Source organism: Trichosurus vulpecula, chromosome 9 (genome assembly GCF_011100635.1).
Source record: "Trichosurus vulpecula isolate mTriVul1 chromosome 9, mTriVul1.pri, whole genome shotgun sequence".
In the NCBI taxonomy this organism is placed as follows: Eukaryota; Metazoa; Chordata; class Mammalia; order Diprotodontia; family Phalangeridae; genus Trichosurus; species Trichosurus vulpecula.
In genome coordinates this window covers 106,659,963-106,683,259 of record NC_050581.1, presented here as the reverse complement: position 1 = coordinate 106,683,259, position 23,297 = coordinate 106,659,963, and positions in this window count along the sequence as shown.

Below are 23,297 nucleotides of genomic sequence, written 5' to 3'. Positions count from 1 at the left end.
CACTGAATGGAGACATTATTGTGGATAATGACCCCACCTTCTTCACTACCACCACCAACTGCTGACAAACTGCCACAAGTTGGCAGACAAGTAAAATACCGCTGGGCATGTCAGCATTCTCCAGACTGCTAGTGACACTTCTAACAAAGCCTACATAGCCATTATCTGGGAAAGCAATTTCTGTAGAGAAAGGCCTGCCCAAACCTGGCCACTATCAATTGACTTCAAATCAAGGGCCATGCAAGCTAGCTTAGCTAAAGCTTCAAAGCACCTGAAGGGAGAGACAAGAAGCAGCATGTAATGGGTAAGTCAAATCACTCAGACCCTACTCAGACCCTCGTTGAGACAGTCTAGAAGTGAAACCAAGTTTTGGTAGTAGGAATGTTCTCCGGGCTAGTTCCAACTGCAATCATCTTGGAAAGCAATGCAGGAGATGGAGGCTGGCAACTGCTCCTATAAGTGTTATAGCCATAGCTCCCGAAGACCTTGAAAATAAAAGTTCTTGGCACTAAAATATTTGGCTCAACCACATTTTTTGAAGTACTTCGAAGTTATCTTAAGCTAGAAAATTGTTTCATTACATATTTTTAGGGTTCTTTTGCTCCAGAATCTATTCAGAGGCTTAATTTAACATTGCTTCTGATGGAAACTAGGGAGAGCTCAGGCAAGTATGCTCCCCAAGGTGAAACGTTTTGTATGTATTGCCCGCCCCATTAGAACATGAACTCCTTCAAAGCAGATAATGTCTTGTTTTTGAATTTGTATCCTCAGTGTTTACTATAGTGTTTACTTACCACATGATAAGCACTTACTTTCTCTCTCTTTCCTCTTTCCTTCCTTCCTTCCTTCCTGCCTTCCTGCCTTCCTTCCTGCTTTCCTGCCTTCCTTCCTGCCTTCTTCTCTCTCTCTCTCTCTCTCTCTCTCTCTCTCTCTCTCTCTCTCTCTCTCTCTCTCTCTCTCTCCCCCTCTCTCTCTCACTCTCCCCCTCTCTCTCTCTCTCTCTCTCTTCCTTTCACTGTTAAAGTACCCACTTGACTACATGGCTCCTAAATCAAACAGAGTATGAATTTTATTCTAGAGATAAAAGGCAGTTGTAAGAGATTCATAATCAAGGAAATGGCATGGTGAGACTTGCATGGACAGCTGTGTGAACAATGGATCAGAGCAGGGAGAGACCAGATTCAGAGAGACCAGTTAGATTGCAATTGCAATAGTCCAGGTGAGAAACAATGATAGCTTGAATAGGTTGGCATGTATATGAGTAAAGGGGATACACCTGATATCTTTTTGAGGCACAGAAAATAAGGGTTGGCAATATACATTCATTGGATATAAGAAATACTAGAAAATAAGCTTCCAACTTTATTTGAGTCAAGGTTTCAAATTTTGAACCTAAGTTAATGGAAGGATGATGATGTCTTCAGTAGAAATCCAAATGTTAGAATAGAGTTGTGTGCTGCTTAATGGAATTTTCTGATTGTTTTGATACTGTTTAGACCCAGTCTTTGAAACTACTAGACTTTTCTTTTACTCCTATGTCTTTGTTTTTAGATCTGGGATGTCATTGGGATAGGTGCTCCAGATGATGAAGTTCTACCAATTTGCATCAAAACCTTCTCTGGAACTGAATTTCTTGGAAAGTTGCTTGTGACACGTACCAAAGATCACACAGCCAGGATGTACAAGAAGCCTGGTTTCAATCTAGGTTGTCTTGACTTCAAGGCCACCATTCTATTCACCATGTTATTTTTATCTTCACATTTATCTATACCTTCATGTCAGGAAAAAGCTTGGGGCTATTAAAAGTTCTTTTTGGGGCTCTTACTTTTGTTCCCCATCTTTAACATTTAAGCTTCAAGTATTCCTATCAGGTATTGGGGTATAAAAACCTCACAATCAAATTCAGAAAGACAGACATGTTAAATATATTCATTTTTGATCACGATGCAACAAAACTACATGTAATAAATGGCCATGGAAAGATAGATTAAACATTAATTGTAAACTAAATAATATAATCCTAAAAAATGAGTAGGTCAAAGAACATACAAAAAGAATCAATAACTTCCTTAAAAAGAATGAAAACAGTGAGACAACATAACAAAATTTATGGGATGCAATCAAAGCAATATTAAGAGGAAAATTAATATCTATAAATTCTTACATCTTTAAGATACAGGAAGAACAAATCAATGAATTGGGCATGAAACTTAAAAAAATAGAAAAAAAGAACAAATTAAAAATCCTCGATTAAGCACCAAATTGGAAATTCTGAAAATCAATGGAGTGAACAATAAAATTGAAAGTAAGAAAACTACTGAAATAATGAATAAAATTTGGAGCTAATTTATTGGAAAATATAATAGATGAACCATTTGTCATTTTAATTAAAAAGTAGAAAATCAATTTACTACTATCAGAAATGAAAAGGATAAATTCATTACTAATGAAGAAGAAATTAAAGCAATAACTAGGTGCTATTTTGCCCAATTATATGTCAATATATCTGATAATCTAAATGAAATGGATGGATATTTACAAAAAATACATAAATTTCCCATATAAACAGAAGAGGGAATATAATAATTAAATAACCCCATCTGAGAAACAGAAATGGAACAAGCCATTAACAATTTCTTAAGGAAAAAAAAATACCCTGGGCCAGATGGATTGGCAAGTGAATTCTACTAAATATTTAAAGAACAACTCACTTCAATACTATATAAACTATTTGGGGGAAAATATGTATGTGTGAATAAAGATGTGAATAAAGCTTCCTTCCAAATTCCTTTTATAACCCAAACATGCTGCTGATACTTAACCCAGGAAGAGCAAAAAGAGGGAATATAAATTGTAGACCAATTTTCCTACAAAAAAAATCTAAATAAAATACTAGCAAAGAGAATATCACAATACACCACAAGGATCAAGCAGGTGGGATTTATACGAGGAATGCAGAACTGGTTCAATACTAAGGAAATTGTCAATATAATTCACCATGTCAATAACAATAACAACAAAAAATGATTATCTCAATAGATGCTGGAAAGGATAAAACAACTTTTGACAAACTATAGCATCTATTTCCATTAAGAAATGCAGAGGGATATTCTCCTCCTCTCCAGGTTCCCTCAGTTCTCCAAATAGCCACTACTTCACCCAGAGGACTGGTGAGTTCAGAAGTGCTGAAGATTGGCAAGAAATTCTATAAGGATAAAACAGAAGAAGTCTATCGAATTGTTGGATAGTCCTGGAAAGGTCCTTTTGCAGTATAAAGATGAGATTACAGTAGATAATGCAGCTAGAAAAAAACACCTGGAAAGAGAAGCTGCTATCTCAAACAAAATTACCAGCTATGTTTTTATATTTATAACAAAACTGCTTTCACCAAAAAATGTGTTAAGACAGCTTACATTGTACCTTGATGTGAAATAATTTCAACTGAATGGGTATGTAGAAGAATTGAAGCTGGTTCTTTTCTGAAAAGAAAATCTTCTGTCAAAGGATACAAGTTCTATCCACCTAAAGTGGAATTGTTTTTCAAGGATGATGCCAAAACTGATCCACAGCCTCCTGAGGAAAAGCTTACTGTTGCAAAATGGTATTTTGATTTGCTTAATGTAGGTTAGACTGAAGTACATATCCTGAGAGGAGGAGAAATTCCTTTTTAAGTAATGGTAGACAATGTAAAATACTTAAAAATCTATCTGACAAGACAAAACCAGTAACTATATGAACATAATTACAAAACACTCTTTGCACAAAGTAAAATCTAAATAATTGGAAAAATATCAATTGTTCATGGGTAGACTGAGGCAATATAATAAAAATAATAATTCCACTTAAATTAATTTACTAATTCAGTGGAATACCAATCAAATGACCCAAGAAGTATTTTATAGAACTAGAAAAAACTAACAAAATTAATGTAGAAAAATAAAAAGTCAAAAATGTCAAGGGAATTTATGGGAGAAGGGAAGCAAGTGGCCTAGACATACCAGATATGAAACTATATTATAAAGGAGTAATAATCAAAATAATCTAGTACTGGCTAATAAATAGAGTGGTGGATCAGTAGAATACATTAGGTACAAGAGTCACAGTAATAAATGACCACAGTAATCTAGTATTTGATGTATACTAACATCCAAGATTTTGGGACAAGAAATCATTATTTGACAAAAATTGTTGGGAAACCTGGGAAAGCAGTTTGGCAGACATTAGTTATAGCCCAAAAAATTATGTATGCTGAAATAAGGTCAAAAGGACTTTATTTCTGCGAAAAGTGTTTTGTAACTGTCGTAATATATTTCTTGATTTTGTCTTGGCAGATAAACTCCCAAGTATTTTAAATTGCCTACAGTTATTTTAAATGATATTTCTCTTTCTATCTCTTGCTGCTATGCTTTGTTGGTAATATTTAGAAATACTGATGATTTATTCAGGTTTATTTTGTATCCTGCAACTTTTTCATATCCATTTGACTCAATGTCCTCTAAAGTAAATTAAAGAGGTAGGACAATAACCTCTAAGGACCCTTAAAGTCTTAGAATTATGAAGCTATTGAATCTTATATTTTTGGTGAACCAGTGATCAATGGCCAGTAATTTGATATTATTCTAGTTTCAGTATTTCAATAAAGAGTTCTTTTTATGCAGAGAACCTGAGTTGAATTTCAATGTTTTTAAATTCTGCTGTTATGACCTTGGACAAGTCGCTTTCTAAGTTTCAGTTGCTTCACCTGTTAAAATGAGAAGGTAGGAGCTCATTCTCTAAGAATCCTTCCAGTTTCAATAGCTATTAATATTTGTACTCAGAGAATTGTTTTCTACATTCCTCTAGTTTCTGTAGTTTCCTTGAGATAAGCTAGGTAATGATTTAACATCAACACTTCAGAGCATAAAGTATTTATAAGAATTCACTATTCATCTTTCATGGTGGCTGGGACTGAATACACCGATTTTTAAAACTCTCTGAGGTATCTGGGAAGCCTTGTAAAACACACATTTTATTGTTGAAAAATGTAACAATATCTTTTATAAAGCAAAATAATTGTTAAAGAATGTTGCTTGATTCTGAAAATCTCAGTACACTTAGAAGTTAATTGAATAACATATTTTGCTTGTGGTAGCCTTTTTCTATGATGTATCAATAGTTTTTTTTTTTTCTTGAGAGAAATACAGGGAGAATAATACCATAATATATAAGTGACATGTAAGGCTCATTGAGATATCACTAGAAACAAAAGAATTATGGATATTTGGCCATAGATATCAATAATTAATGATCTAACAAATAAATCCATATGTTGTTAATATTAAAATTCACTAAATAAGATTTATATGTTTTTAATTTTGTTTCTGTGTAATGCTTAGGGAAATGCTTTGTAGGCTGATGAATTTATGATAAAGCAATACTTTATGTGGGAGAATTGCCTGAACCAATTTTGAATGAGAGAAAATATTTTTGTCTCCCTGTGTAATATCTTTTCAGGATTAAAGAGAGAGAGAGAGAGAAAGAGAGAGAGAGAGAGAGAGAGAGAGAGAGAGAGAGAGAGAGAGAGAGAGAGAGAGAGAGAGAGAGAAGAGTTTTATTTTCTAGTATATCTAATCTGCTTCTTTTTTGTGGCCTTGAGAAAAATAAAAATTTCAACTTAATGATTTGTATTATACTCTTCTATAATAGATGAACACTTTATTGGGCACTTATTTTTTTGTAGCAGGCTAGCATGCTTTCTCCTGCACATTTCCTCTTTTTTTATACTTTTCCTGCAATCTAGATATAAGAAGCATGTGTTTATTATTTAGAAACTTTCTATAATGTAGCAAGTGAATCTAATCTCAAACTGAAACTAATCTCAGATGAATTCTGTTTCTATGAGAAAGCTCACTTAACCAAGGCTTTATTTAAGAAATTCCAATTTAAGGGGAGTTTGTTTTAATCAGTCTTCACATGGAGATAACCGTGTTCCTAATTATATGATGAAAATTCATGAAACCTTGTATAAGTATTCATAATTTATATCATGGATTACCTGGACTTCATTATTGGCAGGCCATTTTTCAGGATAAATTGTATCATAGTATTATTCAATTTTCTTATTTTTTTCAGTTAATTATATCAACAATCACGGTTTGTTTTTTTAATAATAGAATGACATTAGGCAAAGTAAGTTTAGAACAATTCCTGTCTTATACCTCCCCCCACCCCAGAAAAAAAATTCTGATTTAGCAACTCCTCTACAGAGACAACCCCAACAGAAATCAGTTCATTGTTATTAAGCTATTCTGACTGGAGCCAGTTGCTGAATCCATTCCCTCTTCCATTTGAAGAATTGTTTGGGGGCAAGTAGTTGGAATACCCTACCAATATTTGGGTTCTGATTGGAAAAGTTCTGGTGTGCAGGAGTTCCATTTCACATATATCCATGTCCTATGCTGCAAGAGATCTTGGGGTCCATATTCCTTAGCCTACAATTAAATGATTCCTAATTGGTGTGTAAGCTGAATATAAGTTACAGTCTTTGATATTCTTCCTACATTCCTTTCCTTGGTGTCACAAGAAGTACCCATGAAGGCTAAGCTGATTGAAAGGAATATTATCTAAGAAGTCCTAGATTCAAGGAAGACTGTTCAATGTATATAAATTTCCCATGTCTAGAAAAGTCTGTGAAGGGGTTGGGATGAATAGTTGATGTATAATTTTGTATTTTAATTGATTTTATTGTTTAAAATGTTGAAAATAGAACATCATGTTTTATCTCTACTTGTGGGGAGGTTGTTTCATACCAAGGTTACTTGTCTGGAGATACATGAAATAAAGGAAGTTCATGGAAGAACTAGAGCTTGCCACAAGTGAGGAGCTCAGAAATCCTTCTAACAGGTAAATATTCAATAATCCATATATTCTAGATATCATTTTGGCACAGTTACCTCTAAAGAAGTAAGAGGGTTGGAGAGAAGGTCATCTATTATCTTAAAACCAGAAAACTTTCTCAACTATTTCTATTCCACAAAAGCAGGGTGCAAAGTAACTGTTGGACTCCTGAGAAAGCCACATCCTCTTTGGTGTATAGAATGTTAGTTGTTATTAAATAAAGCTGTGCTGGGGATAAAGAAGGATTTTTTAAAGAGGATGAAAATGCTATATAGAGTAGAAGAGAAAATGATACTTAAAGACAATAAAAAGGCAGAGTACAGAACTATTGTTCTTTTTTTCAACCCAAGGAGATTGATTTTTGGTCCCATAGTGCAAAAATTAAAGTAGCAAACAGAAAGTTGGAACCCATAAAGGATAAAGTAAAAGTGGAAATAGCTGTACTCAGTATGTTCAAATCATCCCAGGGTACTCAAATACTTGGTAGATGTGATTGCTGAACTATTGCCTATGACCTTTGAAAGGTTGTAGAGAATGGGAGAGATGATACCGAATTAAATGATGTCAAATATTTTCCCCATCAACAATCATTATCTCTAATAGAAATAAGCTAGAAGTCTTTCCAATAAGATCAGGGTGAAGCAAGGTTGTCCATTATCATCACTATTATTCAATATTGTTCTAGAAATGCTAGCTATAGCAATAAGACAAGAAAAAGAAATTGAAGGAATTAGAATAGGCAATGATGACACAAAACTATCACTCTGCAGGTGATATGATAATATTCTCAGAGAATCAACTAAAAAAACTAGATGAAATAATTAACAACTTCAGAAAGTTGCAGAACATAAATAAATTCACACAAATCATCAACATTTCTGTTATAAAGTCCAATCACTAGAGACAGAAAGAGAAATTCCATTTAAGGTAACTGAATAGGATGAAAAAAATAGTCATTAGTCCACCTGCCAAGACAAACCTAAGAACTATATGAATGCAATTTTAAAACATGTTTCACATAAATATAGGTCACATCCTATGAGAAGTTTGTCCTTTTGTGCAAGACAGTTTAGCCTAGAAGAAAGAATTTATGAGTTCCTAGGAGTACCTAGAATGTATGGTTAAGGTGAAATGGACAAATAAATTATTTGATTTGTTAGCACAGTCCTTATGAAGGCGAACAATCTTGGCAAGGGTTTTGGGTATAGTTGGACCACATAATTTATAACATACTGTATTTTATGCCATGAGGTACTGCTTCTATCCAGCTTTATTTCCCTTATGAATTGATATATCAAAGAGTTAGAGCAGAAAGAAATAGTTGATGGGGTGACCTTTATAAAGTCAATTAAATAGGAATTGGAGAGAAAGGGGAGCACAAACCTACAATTTCAGAAAATTTTAGCCATGAGGAGCACAGTGATTAAGGAAATAAGGGCGAAGTTCATGAATCAGGGAATGAAATTTTAGAATATCTTAGCAGTTAAGAGAATTAATAAGGAAAGTAGAACAAAGAAAAACTTCATAGAATATGTTTCAGTAAAAAGAAAACTAATGAACATAATTAGTAGAGGAAATTTGAAGAGGGAAGGTTTAGAGCTAAGCACTTAATTTAGAAGGGAAAAGGAGGATACAAATAAAAGAAAGAAATAGATGAGAAATAAAGGAAAAAAAAGAAATCATTAATTTAAATAAAAATCCAAAGTAGGGAAATGATAGAAAAATGGCAGTGAGAATGTGAAGTTAAATGAAAGACAGTCTGTTAGTATAAAGTTTTATAAAAGTGACTGCCTCAGAATCAACTACAACAGTCTCCTTATATCCATAAAGCATCCTTCAATCAAATTGAAGATTAACCAATTGAATAGAGAAGTTTTTTTTTGAAAAAGCCAGCAAACCAAAGATCCAAAAGAACTGATCAATAAAACAAAAATATGGTTCTTTGGAAAGAAAAACAAAAATCTCCCAGAGAGTTCAAAGGGATGGAAGCAAGATCACAAGCAAAAGAGTCTGTGTTGGAAATTGAGAAGGCTATTTCTTTATCAGAGAACAAACAAAGAAAAATAGAAAGGGAGTTATAGAGAGGAATTTCAATGTATGGACCAGGGGAGATGAAGTGAAAAATGGCTTTTGTTTTGTAAATTTTTCAGCCTAGATTAATAGGACTGTAACAAGGAGAAAAAGTGATCAGAATAGTGAATAACTGGAATAATAAGAAGGGTGGAGTTGGATAAAGAAGAAATCAAGAGGAATGAGATGAGAAAGAGATTGAAGGTAGCCGAGCCAAGATGATAAAGAGAAGGAATCTCCTGAGTTCTTCCAATTTCCACTCAAAGCAACATTAAAATAACACCTCAAAACAACTTCTGGAGGGGAAGAACCAACAAAAGGACTGGGTGAAAACATTTTTCAGCCTAAGGCAATGTAGAAGATTGGAGATAAGTGTCTGTCATATTAAAATGAGAATGAAGCATAGTTGAGTGCAGGCTGCACTCCAGCAAACCAGCAGCAGATTTTGTGGGGCAACTCAATCAACTGTGGTCCTAAAGGCTTCCTGGAACTCTCAGTCCACTGATGGAAAAGGGGTCAGAAAATTGCTGAGAAGGACATTACAGGAGATCTTTGGTGCAAGACTCTCTTATATTGGCTATACAAAGTTGTGGGTAACTATCTCAGAGTGATGAGGAGGGCTAGCAGGAGCAGGGAATGTGGTCAAACTTCCAGGTGTAGAGTACTTAAGGTCACTCACAAACCAAAGCACAGATCAGAATCACATTGAATATACCTCTTCTTACATCATATTATCTTGGCAGAACTGAAACTTACAGAGCCATAGAGCTAATTCTGAGTATAGAAGCAAAAAAAAAAAAAAAAACAAAAAACTTCTGAAGCTTGGGACAGTGCATCCACCCAACCTGAGGATCAGAGTCTCTAAAGTTTAGTCAAGAAAAAGTCTGGAAAAAGAGCAAACATCCCCCCAAAACAACAACAACAACAAATCCTGATCATAGGTACTTGCTATGGTGACAGGGAAGATCAAAACAGACTGAGAAGACTGCAAGATCAATGTATCTACAAGCAAAGTGAAAAAAGAAAAGTATGAATTGTCCTCAAACTCTGTAAGAGCTCAAAAATGATTTTAAAAATCAAGACAGGCAGACAAAAACAGGAAAAAATGTAAGTGATGCAAAAATAAAAGTTAACAGCTTGGTAAAGGAGGCACAAAAAAAGAAAAAGAGAAAAAAAGAAACTCAGAAAAAATAAAAGGTCAAATGTTAAAAAAGGGATAAAAATCCATTGAAGAGAATAATTCTTTTATTTTAATTATTTATTAGTTTTTAGTTTTTAACATTCACTTCCATAAGATTTTGAATTGTGAATTTTCTCTCCCCACCTCCACTTCCCAAAATGGCATGCAATCTGATATAGGCTCTACCTATACATTCATATTTAACAGATTTTCACATTAGTCATGCTGTAAAGAAGAGTTAGAATTAATTGGAGGAACCATGAGAAAGAAGGAAAAAAGAAAACAACAAAAGAAAAGGAGAGCAAATTGTATGCTTCCATCAGCATTCAGCCTCCAAAATTCTTTCTCTAGATGTGGAGAGCATTTTCCTTCATGAGTCTCTTGAAGTTGTCTTAGTTCTTGCATTGCTGTGAAGGGCTAAGTCTGTCAAATTCAGTAATCATACAGTGTGGCTATTACCATCTACAATGTTCTTCTGGATCCACTCATTTCCCTCTGCATCAGTTCACATAAGTCTTTACAGGCTTTTCTGAAATCTGCCTGCTCATCATTTCTTATAGCATAAGAGTATTCCATTACATTCATATACCACAACTTGTTCAACCATTCCCCAATTGATGAACATCCCCTCAATTTCCAATTCCTTGTCACTACAAAAAAGAGCACTATAAATATTTTTATACATGAGGGTCCTTTTCCTGTCTTTATGATCTCTTATGGGATACAGAAACAGAAATGATATTGCTGGGTCAAAATGCAGTTTTATAGCCCTTTGGGCATACTTCCAAAATGCTCTCCAGAATGATTGGATCAATTCACAACTCTACCAACAATGCATTAGTGTTCTAACTTTCCCACATCTCCAGCATTTTTCATTTTCCTGTTTTGTCATCTTAGTCAATCTGATCGTTATGATATAGTAACTCAAGGCCATTTTTGATTTGCATTTCTCTAATCAATAGTGATTTAGAGCATTTTATATGAATATAGATAATTTTAATTTGTCTGAAAACTGCCTGTTCATATCCTTTGATCATTTATCAATTGAGGAATGACTTGTGTTCTTATAAATTTGACTCAGTTCTCTATATATTTTAGAGATGAGGCCTTTTTCAAAGACACTGGCTGTAAAAACTGGCTGTAAAAAAATACTCCAGTCTCCCCGAGAGAGGAGAGTGAATAGCTAGCAAATTTGTCGCCAAAATAGAGTGACAAGAAAAGAAATGTTCACTGCTCTATTGAGAGCAGGGGTAGAATTTGAAATGATAGATCCCATTCCAACCAATGAACTGTACAGAATGTATAGAGATAAAGGACTTGATAACAGACAAAATAGGGAAATAAGAAGTGCTCCTGTAGATGCTACAGACCCTGAACCCTCAATCCCAAATGAGTCACATCTTAGGGAATACTAGGAAACAGGCCAAGCCCCAGTCCAAATTAAGGAAATAAACAGGCTGGATTGCAGACCCCACATTAACTTGACCATATATTGGAAAAATGGGCCAAGTACGGTAACTCGGGCATTAATAGATACTGGGGCAGAGGCCATCCTTATATGTGGAAATCGAGACAAGTTCAGCCATGGAACTCCTCTTACCATCACAGGATTAGGAGGGGCTGAAATATCAGCCACACAAGTTAAATTGATGATGAAAATTGGACAGTTGCACAAGAAAGAATATACTGTGGTTATTGTGCTGATTCCTGAATACATCATTGGGATAGATGTATTGAACAGTATTATCTTGAATTTACCTGAAGGGAAAAAACCATTTGGTGTGAGGAAAATAGGTGTTAATGCAGTCTTAGTGGGGAAAATGAAGGTGGATCCAATCACTTTGCCAGAACCTTCTGAAGTAATTACTTTGAGGTGATATCTTGTGCCAGATGGGCAAGATGCAATTGCCAGTACTATAAAAAAATGTGTTGAAGCAGGAGTATTAGTCCCTACAACTACTCAATGGAACAACCCTGTCTGTCCAGTTCAAAAGTCAGATGGAACATGGAGGATGACAGTAGATTATAGATAGCTGAACAAAATGAATCCTCCCCTGTATGCTGCTGTTCCAGACACTATTACTTTAATAGAGAGAATCCAGAAACATGAAGGGATGCAGTTATTGATTTGGCCAATGCCTTCTTTACAATCCCAATAGACCCCAATCAATGGGACCAGTTTGCTTTTACTTGGCAAGGCTGACAGTATACATGTATATGCCTGCCACAAAGATATCTTCATAGCCCAACTATTTGCCACAGGATTGTAGCTGAGCATTTAGATGAATTAAAGTTACCTGGTTTACAGCTTACCCACTACATAGACGACATCATGATACAGGGAGAAAACATAAAAGAAGTGGAGAAGAGTTTGACACTATTAATTCACCATATGAAAAGCAAAGGATGGGAAACTAACCCTGCAAAGGTTCAAGGGCCAGCTCAAACTATAAAATTTTGGGGGATACGGTGGAATAAAGGACTGTGAGAAATTCTCCCACAAGCTTGACAAAAAATCCAGGATTTTCCTACCACTACTAGTAAGAAAGAGGCCCAAAAGTTCATAGGGCTATTTGGTTATTGGAGATACCACATCCCACACTTTAGACAGATTTTGAAACCCTTGTATAAAGCCACCAAGAAAAAATACAAATTTGATTGGAGACTTGAAAGTAGAGCTTTTGAGGAAGCAAAGGCGGCTATAAAATTAGCCCTGGATTTATGGTCTATGCAAAATGGGCCAGTGGAATTATAAGTGACTGTACAAGGTGACTACGCAAACTATAGTTTGTGGCAAAAGCAACAAAGCCAAAGTGTACCTTAAGTATTTTGGTCAAGGAAACTACCTTTGTCTGGAATGCAACACACATCTTTTGAGAAGCAGCTGTTAGCTGCATATTGGGCTTTGGTAGAAACTGAGCAAGTGACTCTGGGTCATGAAGTGGTATTAAGGCCGGGAATTCCGATTATGACTTGGGTAATGAGTACCCCAGCTTCCCAAAGACTTGGACATGTGCAAGAGGCAAGCATGATAAAATGGAAGTGGTATATTCAGAATAGGTTGAGAGCAGGCAAAAGTGGAGTTTCTGCTCTACATGAATCTGTGGTTAACATTGACACTGAGGGGAATGAAAAACCCCCTGAACCTAAGCAACAGTTGCTACAATCTTTGATGAAATGGAATAATGGATGTGATGGACTGACCAAGGAACAGCAGAAACATGCTTGGTTTACTGATGGGACAGCAAAATATTTGGGACACAACAGACATTGCAATGCAGTAGCCTATACCCCTGTACTAGGCAAGCACTGGAAAGTTCTGGGGTAGGTGGAAGTAGCCAATATGCCGAACTGATGGCAGTGCATCAAGCCATCAAAGCAGAAAAAGGAGGACAGTGTTATATATTTACCGACTCATGGGCAGTAGCTAATGGGTTAGCTACATGGTTGCCTATATTGAGGAATCAGAATTGGGAGATTCATGGTAAACAAGTTTTGGGTAAAGAGTTATGGGAAGATATATGGGATATGTCTCTGGCTACGAGTTTGTCAGTTTTTCACATTGATGCTCACACGACCCTGACCACAACAGAACATGAGTACAACACACACGTGGATAAGCTAGCAAAGATTGCTACTGAATGTATTGTCCCTACTCCACCTCCAACGGATGACCCAGCCTTAGCAAAATGGTTCCACTAGACCTCTGGCCATTTAGAGGTCCAGGCCACCCATCAATGGGCAGAGGATAGAGGTATTAGTATCTTTCATGCATTGTTAAAACAAATAACAGAAGAGTGTTGTATATGCCAATTGGAAAAAGAATGAACTGTTCCTAGAATAGTAACTGGAGAGATAGCAAGGGGGAAAGTTCCAGCCCAAATTTGGCAGATAGATTATATTGGACCACTATCCCAAGATAAAGGATGCAAATATATATGTACATGTGTTGACACCTATTCAGGTGTACTTGTGGCTTGTCCTTATAAGGATATTGTAAGTTTATACTATGGAACCCTGATGCAGATTCAATGTGACAATGGGTCACATTTTAAGGGTAATGAAATGAGAAGATATTGTGTATTGAATAAGATAGAGTGGATATATCATATTCCATATTACCTGCAAGCATCTGGGCTAATTGAAAGAATGAATGGATTGTTGAAATAACAGCTAAGAAAATTAAGCTCTAATAATTCATATCAACATTGGAAGGTTAATTTGTCTATTGCCTTACATAATTTGAATAATAGGCCCTTAGGAGGGAGTACACCTGTAGCCAAAATGATGACCCCAAATCTGCAGATTAGAAAACAGCAAACACATGAGATGCAAAACATTGAATTTTGCACTGTGAGGGAAGATGTCCTGTCACCGTGCCCAGGAACTCCTGGTTCGGCAGGCTATGATTTACATTGTGTAGAGAATTTTCAGTTGAATAGGAAAGAGATAAGAAAAACCTCTACTGGGGTATGTATGAAAATCCCCAGGAATCATTTTGGATGGATATTACCTAAACCAAGATTAGCAGCTCAAGGAGTACATGTATTGGCTGGAGTGATAGATTCTAATTATCAAAGAGAAATTGTTGTGACACTCCAGAATTTGGGTAAAAAACTTGTACAATTTTGTAGAAACGATAGGATAGTCCAAGTGATTATTTTCCCCTTTGTGAAAACTGACCCTCCTTCCCAAAATAACTCTCAGAGGAAAGGAAGGCTTTGGTTCTACTCATGGAATAAAATTGAGAGCTAAGGTATGGGTAAAATGGAAACCAGATGATATTCCACAGTCATAATCCATGGGAAGGACAAGACCGTAACAGATGTCTATTCAGGGGAAGATAATTACCGAATTGTACCTCTGAACCATATATTTTACCATGAATAGGGCTGCAATAATAGATTCATGGGCTCCAGAAGTATGGCTGATGCTAATAAATGCCACAAGCCACTCAGAAGGAAGATGATCTTGTATGATTAACAGATGAAAGTTTTTATCTAGGGAAAAGGCCTGGAGGGCAATCCTAGTGTCCATCTAGGATGGGACCCTTCTGATTTAGTTTCCTTATAGTGTTCCCTTTGAAAAGAAACATTTCCTACTTGAGTTAGGCTATGAGATTAAATTTTTGTATAATTGGAGTCTCAAGCAGAATGGGGATGATTTGATTTGAAGTGTAATAACAGCCCATACTCGCCTACTATTTTGTTCTTTGTTTTGGTTAACCTTGCTGCTTGTTCTGTCTCCTTTAGGCTTTAGTACCCTACACTTTCAGATAACTGCCTAAGCACGTAGAATTCCTGGAATTCCTGCCACCTTTCTTAAAGAACTCACCTCTGGAATGGGACTCTTGGGGCAGGGATAGCTCTACATCCAACTTCAGCAAGAAGAAGCTATGGAAAATGAGACCTTCACCCCTTACCCCAAGATTTTTATTGTTATGGTATTATTGACACCAGTTTCCCATTGACCTGTGTAATGGATGTGAAAGATCTTGGGGCCACAAGTAAAGGCAATCAGTGAATGGGAAAATCTTTCCCACCCATTTGAGTGGGCTTCGGGGGCGGGGCTCTCAGGATCCTAGGGGGAGAGTTTAGGACTGGAGCCAATGGTAGATCCCTGAGTTCTGGTCCACATGATGACATGAAACCTGTGGTGGGAGGAGCTTGCTGAATGGTTGGAGCAGAGCTAAGGTGCAGTTGGTGAGGCAGTTGGAAAGAGCAGTTAAGAGCTGAAGGAGAGAGGAAGCAGTCAGCTAGCTGGAACACAGCTTGGAGATTGTGGCAGGTGCTACAAGAAAAGCAGGAGTGACCCTCATGGAGACTGGAGAGTGCTGAGCAGGGGTTTGAGGCCAGTGGGTGGTCTTCTTGCTGGAGGGCCCTAGCATTGCAGGAGGAAGCACCAGTATGGCTTGGCTTGCTGCCATAATGTTTTTCTGTGGCCTCCTGGTCACTATTGTGAGATGGGCATACTGGTTTTGGAAGGCTCTTTCCAGGATGTTGAATTTGGAACACTGGTCTGTGGGTCTGCTACTTTTGAGTTTCAATAAATGCTTTAACTCCTCTTCCTTCTACTTAGAGAATTCCTCATATTCTGCAATTCTGGGCCATTCAGGCATATTCATGGTTATCGTTGAAGTCATGAATTCTGCCTTAATGATATACACAGTATCGGTGGGCAAGCTGCAAGCACCAGAGGCACTGGTGCAGAAAGCCAATGACAAGGCCCATTACCCTAGAAAAAAAAGCTTGGGACAATGCCCTCTGTGCTCCAGGAGCAGAGTTCAACATTGAAAAGTAAGGAAAAAAAACTGAAAGAGCCTTGATCACAGAAAGCTACTATTGTGATAGGGAATAGCGCAAGCTCAGAAGAGGATAACAATATTAACATGCTTACATATAAAACCTCAAAGGAGAATATGAATTGATATAAAACTCAAAAAGTTCCCTTTGAAGAGCTCAAAAAGGATTTTAAAAATTAAAATATAGAACTAGAACAGAAATTGAGAAAAGAAATGATAGTTATGCAGGAGAATTATGGAAAGAAGTCAACATTTTGGAAAAGGTAGCACAAAAATTGGTGGAAGAAAATAACTCCTTTAAAACTTGAATTGGCCAAATGGGGAAAAAATCAACTGAGGAAAACAATTTATTTAAACGTTGAATTGGGAAAATAGGCAAAAAAGGAGGTGCAAAAGTGAACTAAATAAGATAATGTATGAAAAATTAGAATTAGGAAGTGAAAGCCTATGACTCCAAAAATCAGTCAAACAAAATCAAAAGAAGGCAAAAAAATAGAAGACAATGTAAAATATCTCATTGTAAAAAACAAATGACCTGAAAAACATATCCAGAAGAATTAATTTAGTAAGTATTAGAATACTTGAAAGCTATGATAAAAGAAATAGCCTGGACAGCATCTTTCAGGAAATTGTCTGGTAAAACTGCTTGGATGTCTAAGAACCAGAGAGTAAAACAGTCATTGAAAGAATTCACCAATCACCTCCTGAAAAAGATCCCAAAATGAAAACTCCATTGAATATTGTAACCAAATTCCAGAATTATCAGTTCAAGGAAAATATACTTCAAGCAGGCTGAAAGAAAAGGAGTTTCAAACTTTCTTGATGAAAAGATGAGAGTTGAATAGAAAATTTAATCTTCAAATAAAAGATACAAGAGAAGAATAAAAAGTATAAACAGGAAAGAAACAAATAACATGTTCCTCAATTAGATTAAACTCTTTACATCCCTAAATGGGAAGATGATACTTGTAACTCTTCAGAACTGCATCTTTATTAGGGAAGTTAAAAGGAATATATACATAGACAGAAGGTATGGGTATAAGTCAACTGTCATGTGAGGATATAAAAAAGGGAGGTTAAAAAAGGATTGTACTTGAAGAATAGGAAAGCAGGAGGCTCGTCACATCACATGAAAAGGCCCCAATGACCTAGTACAGTACAGAGAAAGAAGGGAGTGGATGAGCATTGTTTGAACCTTACTCTCATCAGATCTGCCTCAAAGAGGGAATAACAGAATAACATACACACTCAGTTTGCTCTCTCTCTCTCTCTCTCTCTCTGTCTCTGTCTCTGTCTCTGTCTCTCTCTCTCTCTGTCTCTCTCTCTGTCTCTCTGTCTCTCTCTCTCTCTGTGTCTCTCTTTCTGTCTCTCTCTCTCTGTCTCTCTCTCTGTCTCTCTCTCTCTCTCTCTCTCTCTCTCTCTCTCTCTATATATATATATATATATATATATATATATATATATATATATATATATATATACACACACACATATTACCTATAGTGAAGTAGGAGGGGAAAATGAAGGAAAAGTGAGGAGAGGGTGATAGAAGGGAGGGCAATAGGGATAGAGGAAATTGGAGAGGAAAGGACAGAGAAAAGCTGGAGGGCTGATAGAAGAGAGGGAAGATTGAGGGAGGTATTGGTCAGAAACAAAACACTGTTGCGGAAGGACAAGGTGAAAGGAGAGAGAAAAGTATGAACAGGGCGGGAAACAGAATTGAGGAAAATATATAGTTATTAATCATAGCTATGAATGTGAGTGGGATGAACCCTCTCATAAAACAGAAGTTGATAACAGAGTAGATTAAAAACCAGAATCCTACAATATTCTATTTACAAGATACACATTCAAAGCAGAGAGATGCCCACAGAGGAATGATAAAAGGTTGGAGCAGAATATATTAATGCTTCAGCTGAAGTAAAACAAACAAACAAACAAATAAAGAAAGAAATAAAGCATAGGTAGCAATCCTGATCTCAGGCAAAGCAAAAGCAAAAAATATACCTAACAAAAATAGATAAGGAAGGAAACTACATTTTGCTAAAAGATACCCTAGGCAATGAAGCCATATAAATATTAAATAAATATGAAGCAAGTGATATATCATTGAAATTCTCAGAGGAGAAGATAAATGAATTACAGGAAGAAACAGACAGCAAAACTATATTAGCGGAGGACCCCAAATCCTCTCTCTCAGAAATAGACAAATCTAGCCACAAAATAAATGAGAAAGAAGTTAAGGAGGTGAATGGAGTTTTAGGAAAAAAAGTTAGATTCATAGCCCTCTGGAGAAAATTAAACGCAGATGGAAAAGGATGTACCTTTCTCTCAGTGGTACAGGGCACCTAAGGAAATATTGACCATGTCTTAGGGCATAAAAATCTCACAATCAAATGCATAAAGGCAGAAATACTAAAAAGCAACCTTTCCAGATAAGGATTCAATAAAAATTACATGTTATAAAGGGGCATGGAAAGATGCATTAAAAATTAATTGGAAACTAAACAAACTAACCCTAAAGAATGAGTGAATCAAACAACAAATCATAGAAACAATTAACAATTTCATTGAAAAGAATGACAATAATGATTCAACATTCCAAAATTTATGGGATGTATAAGGAACTGCTTCTTACATGAAATTTTATATCTCTAAATGCTTACATGAATTAAATAGAGAAAGAGGAGATCAATGAATCAGGCATACAACAAAGAAAGCTACAAAAAAATTAAAATCTCTAATTGAATACCAAATTAGAAATTCTGAAAAACAAAGGAGAGATTAATTAAATTGAAATTAAGAAGACTATTGAACAAATAAATAAAAAGCTGTTTTTATGAAAAAACAATAAAATACATAAACATTTCATTTATTTGATTAAAATGAAAGAAAGAAGAAAATGAAATTAACAACATCAAAAATGAAAAGGCTGAATTCACCATCAAAGAAGAGGAAATTAAAACAATAATTAAGAGCTATTTTGCCCAACCTTTTGCAATAAATTTGACAATGTTAGTGAAATGAATGAGTATTTACAAAAAAATATACATATAAATTCCCCATATTAACAGAAGAGGAAATAAAATACTTAAATAACCCCATTTCAGAAAAAAAAATTTAAACAAGTTATCAATGCACTCCCATAAAAAAATCTTTTGAGGCTAGTTGGATTTACCAGTGAATTCTACCAAACATTTAAAGAACAACTAATTACCGTACAATATACACTTATTTTTTTGTGGGGGGAAGTGAAGGAGTCCTACCAAATGACACAAAATTTTATGACACAAATATGGTGCTGATACCTAAAGCAGGAAGAGCCAAAACTGATAAAGGAAATTATAGACCAATTCCCCTAACAAATATTGATGCAAAACTTTAAATAAAATATTAACAAAGGGATTATAACAATTTTTCACGAGGATAATACAGTATTATGGGGGGGATTTATACCAGGAATGCAGGGAAGGTTCAATATTGGGAAAACTATTAGCATAATTGACTATATCAATAACAAAAAATAATAGAAATCATATGATAATCTGAATTCATACAGAAAAAGCTTTTGACAAAATGCAACACCCATTCCTATTAAGAACACCAGAAAGCTTAGTAATAAGTGTTTTCCTTAAAATGATTATCAGTATCTGTCTAAAGCCATCAGCAAGCATTTTATGTGATGGGGATAAGCTAGAAGCATTCCCAGTAAAATTAAGGGTGAAACAAGGAAGTCTATTATCACTACTATTATTCAATATCGTAATAGTAATGTTACTATTAGCAATAAGAGAAGAAGGTATCAAAGGAATTAGAATAGGCAATGAAGAAACAAAATTATCGTTGTAGAGAATCCTAGAGAATCGACTAAAAAAACTACTTGAAATAATTATCAACTTTAGTAAAGTTGCAGAATATAAAATAAGCCTACACAATTGATTAGCATTTCTATATATTATCAACAAAGTCCAGCAGAAAGAGATAAAAAGGATAAATTCCATATTTAATTACTGTAGACCACACAAATTTTTGGAAGTCTACTTTCCAAGTCAGAGCTAAGAAATATATGAACACAATTAGAAAATATTTTTCACACAGATAAAGTTAGATGTAAACAATTTGGAAAAAAATTAAAATTTCTTACATGTAGGCTGGGCCAATATAATAAGAATGATAATTTTACCTAAATTAATTTACTTATTTAGTGCCATAGCAATCAAACTGCCAAACAATTAGTTTATACGGCTTGAAAAAATCACAATTAAATTCATCTGGAAGAAAAACAAAGTGAGGTACAAAGTAAAGAATATCAAAGATACTAATGACACAAAAAATATGACAGGACATAACCTAAGCATACCAGGTCTCAAAATGCATTATAAAGTGGTAATCATCAAAATAATTTGCTACTGGCTGTAATGGCAAGCAAAGTGGGACTTTTTGCTGTTTTTTTTTTCTTTTGGAGTGTTTTTCAGCATTAAGGCAATCAAGTGCCTTTGAGTCTTGCCTTTGATTGAATCAAGAGCCTTTAATTTAATCGAGTCATTGATTGGAAACAGTATATATACTCTGAGATGGGATTTTGCTTTGAGGGCTCACTCATGAGAATAGTATTTGTTTAATGTAGCTAGATGAGACTCTGGGTAGCCACTAAGGATGTTGATGCTTCCATCTCCGGTAACTATGTGTAAGTTGTTGTGGTCAAACAGACACCCTGTCTGTTGATTTGTGTTTATTTTCTCTGTTTATAATTTCTGCTTGCAATTTCTGATTGTATTTTCTCTGAAGTTCAGGGTGCTGACCTTTCCCCCTGAACTAAGTAAATTCTGTATATGTTTAATTAAAGTGAGATTGTTAATCCCTTTAAAGTTGCTTTCCTTTAGAAAAGCAGATCAATCAGACTTCATAACAACCTGGAAAAACCTACACGACATAATGCTGAGTGAGCGGAGCAGAGCCAGGAGAACGTTGTGCACAGCCACAGATATATGGATTCCGTGAGGACCAACCCTGACATACTGCGCTTTTCTCAGCAACCTATGGGACAAGGACAACTCTAGGGGACTCACGATGGAGAATGCTATCTTCATCTAGACGAAGAACTGCGAAGTTTGAATACAGACTGAGGCACACTACATGCTCGCCTTTTCTGCTTCTCTTTTGTTTTTGTTTTTTTTTTTTTTTGGTTCTGTTTCTTCTTTCTCATGATTCATTCCATTGGTCAAAATTCTTCTCCACGACTTAACTAGTGCATAAATTAATTCAATGCGAAGTTATACATGACAGTTATATGAGACTTCATGCCATCTTGGGGAGGGAGGGGGGAGGGAGGGGAGAAAAACTGGAACTCAAAACTATGTAGAACCGTGTGTGGTAAACTAAAAATAAATAAAGAAATTTATTAAAAAAAAAACAATAACAACAACAACAAAAAAAAAAAGAAAAAAAAAAGAAAAGAAAAGCAGATCAAAAAACATGTGCTAGCAGCCTTCCTGTGTACTGGTGTTATTGGGCTTAAACCCCCACAGCACCTGCTAGTAACATTGCTCTTACACTGGCTAAGAAATAGAGCAGTGGATCAGTGGGGGATAGATTAGTTAAACAAGACAAACTAATAAATGACCATAGTAATTTTGTGTTTGATAAACCCAAAGATTAAAGCTTTGGGGAGAAAAAACTCATGGTTGGACAGAAAATGCTGAGAAAACTGGAAGCCAGTTTCACAGAGAGTAGATATCGACAAACATCTCACATTATACACCAAGGTAAGATCAAAATTTGCACATGCCTTAGACATAAAAGATGATACTATAAGGAAATTGGGGTGGAGCTCATGGGATAGTTTATTTGTCAGACCTACAAATTAGAGAAGAACTTATGACCAAACAAGAGACAGCATTAGAAGATATAAAATGGATAGTTTTGATTATATCACATTAAAAAGGTTTAGCACAAGCAAAACAAATGCATCTAGGATTAAAAGGGAAGCAAGAAGCTGAGAGAAATTTTACAGGTGTCTCTGATAAGTGTCTCATTTCTCAAACACATAGAGAACTGAACCAAATTCTTAAGAATACAAACCAAATGTCCAATAAATGGCCAAAAATATGAATAGGATGTTTTCAGGTGAAGAAATCAAAGCTATCTACAGTCATCTGAAGAAATCCTTTAAATCACTTTTGATTAATGCAGATTAAAACAACACTGAGGTACCACCTCACACCTATCAGATTGGCTAATATTACAAAAAAGGAAAATAATGAATGTTGGAGAGTATGTGGGAAATTTGGGTCACATGCATTGTTGGTAGAGTTGTGAACTGATCCAATCATTCTGGAGAGCAATTTGGAACTATGCTGAAAGGGGCTATAAATCTATGTATATACCTTGATAAAGTAATATAACTATTAGGTTTGTATCCCAAAGTAAGTTAAAAAGTAAGGAAAAAAAGACCCATTTGTACAAAAATATTCAAAGCAGCTCTTACATAAACTGATACCTGGTGAAGTGAGCAGAATCAGGAGAACATTGTAGATCATAACAATAATACTGTATGATAACCAACTGTAAATTACTTACCTTTTCTCAGAATACAACGATCCAAGAAAATTCCAAAGGTCACATCTAAATAAAAAATTGATGGAATCTGAATTCAAATCAAAGCACATTATTATTCACTTTAGCTTTTTAAATTTTTTGTCTGTTTTCTTTCACAACATGACTTATATGGAAATGTTTACCTGTATAACCTATATTAAATTGCAGGGAGGAAGAGAGGGGAAGGAAGAAAGGGGAGGAAGATCAGGAGGGAATTTGGAATTAAAATTTTTAAAAAAGAAAGTTAAACATTGTTTTTACATGGAACTGGAA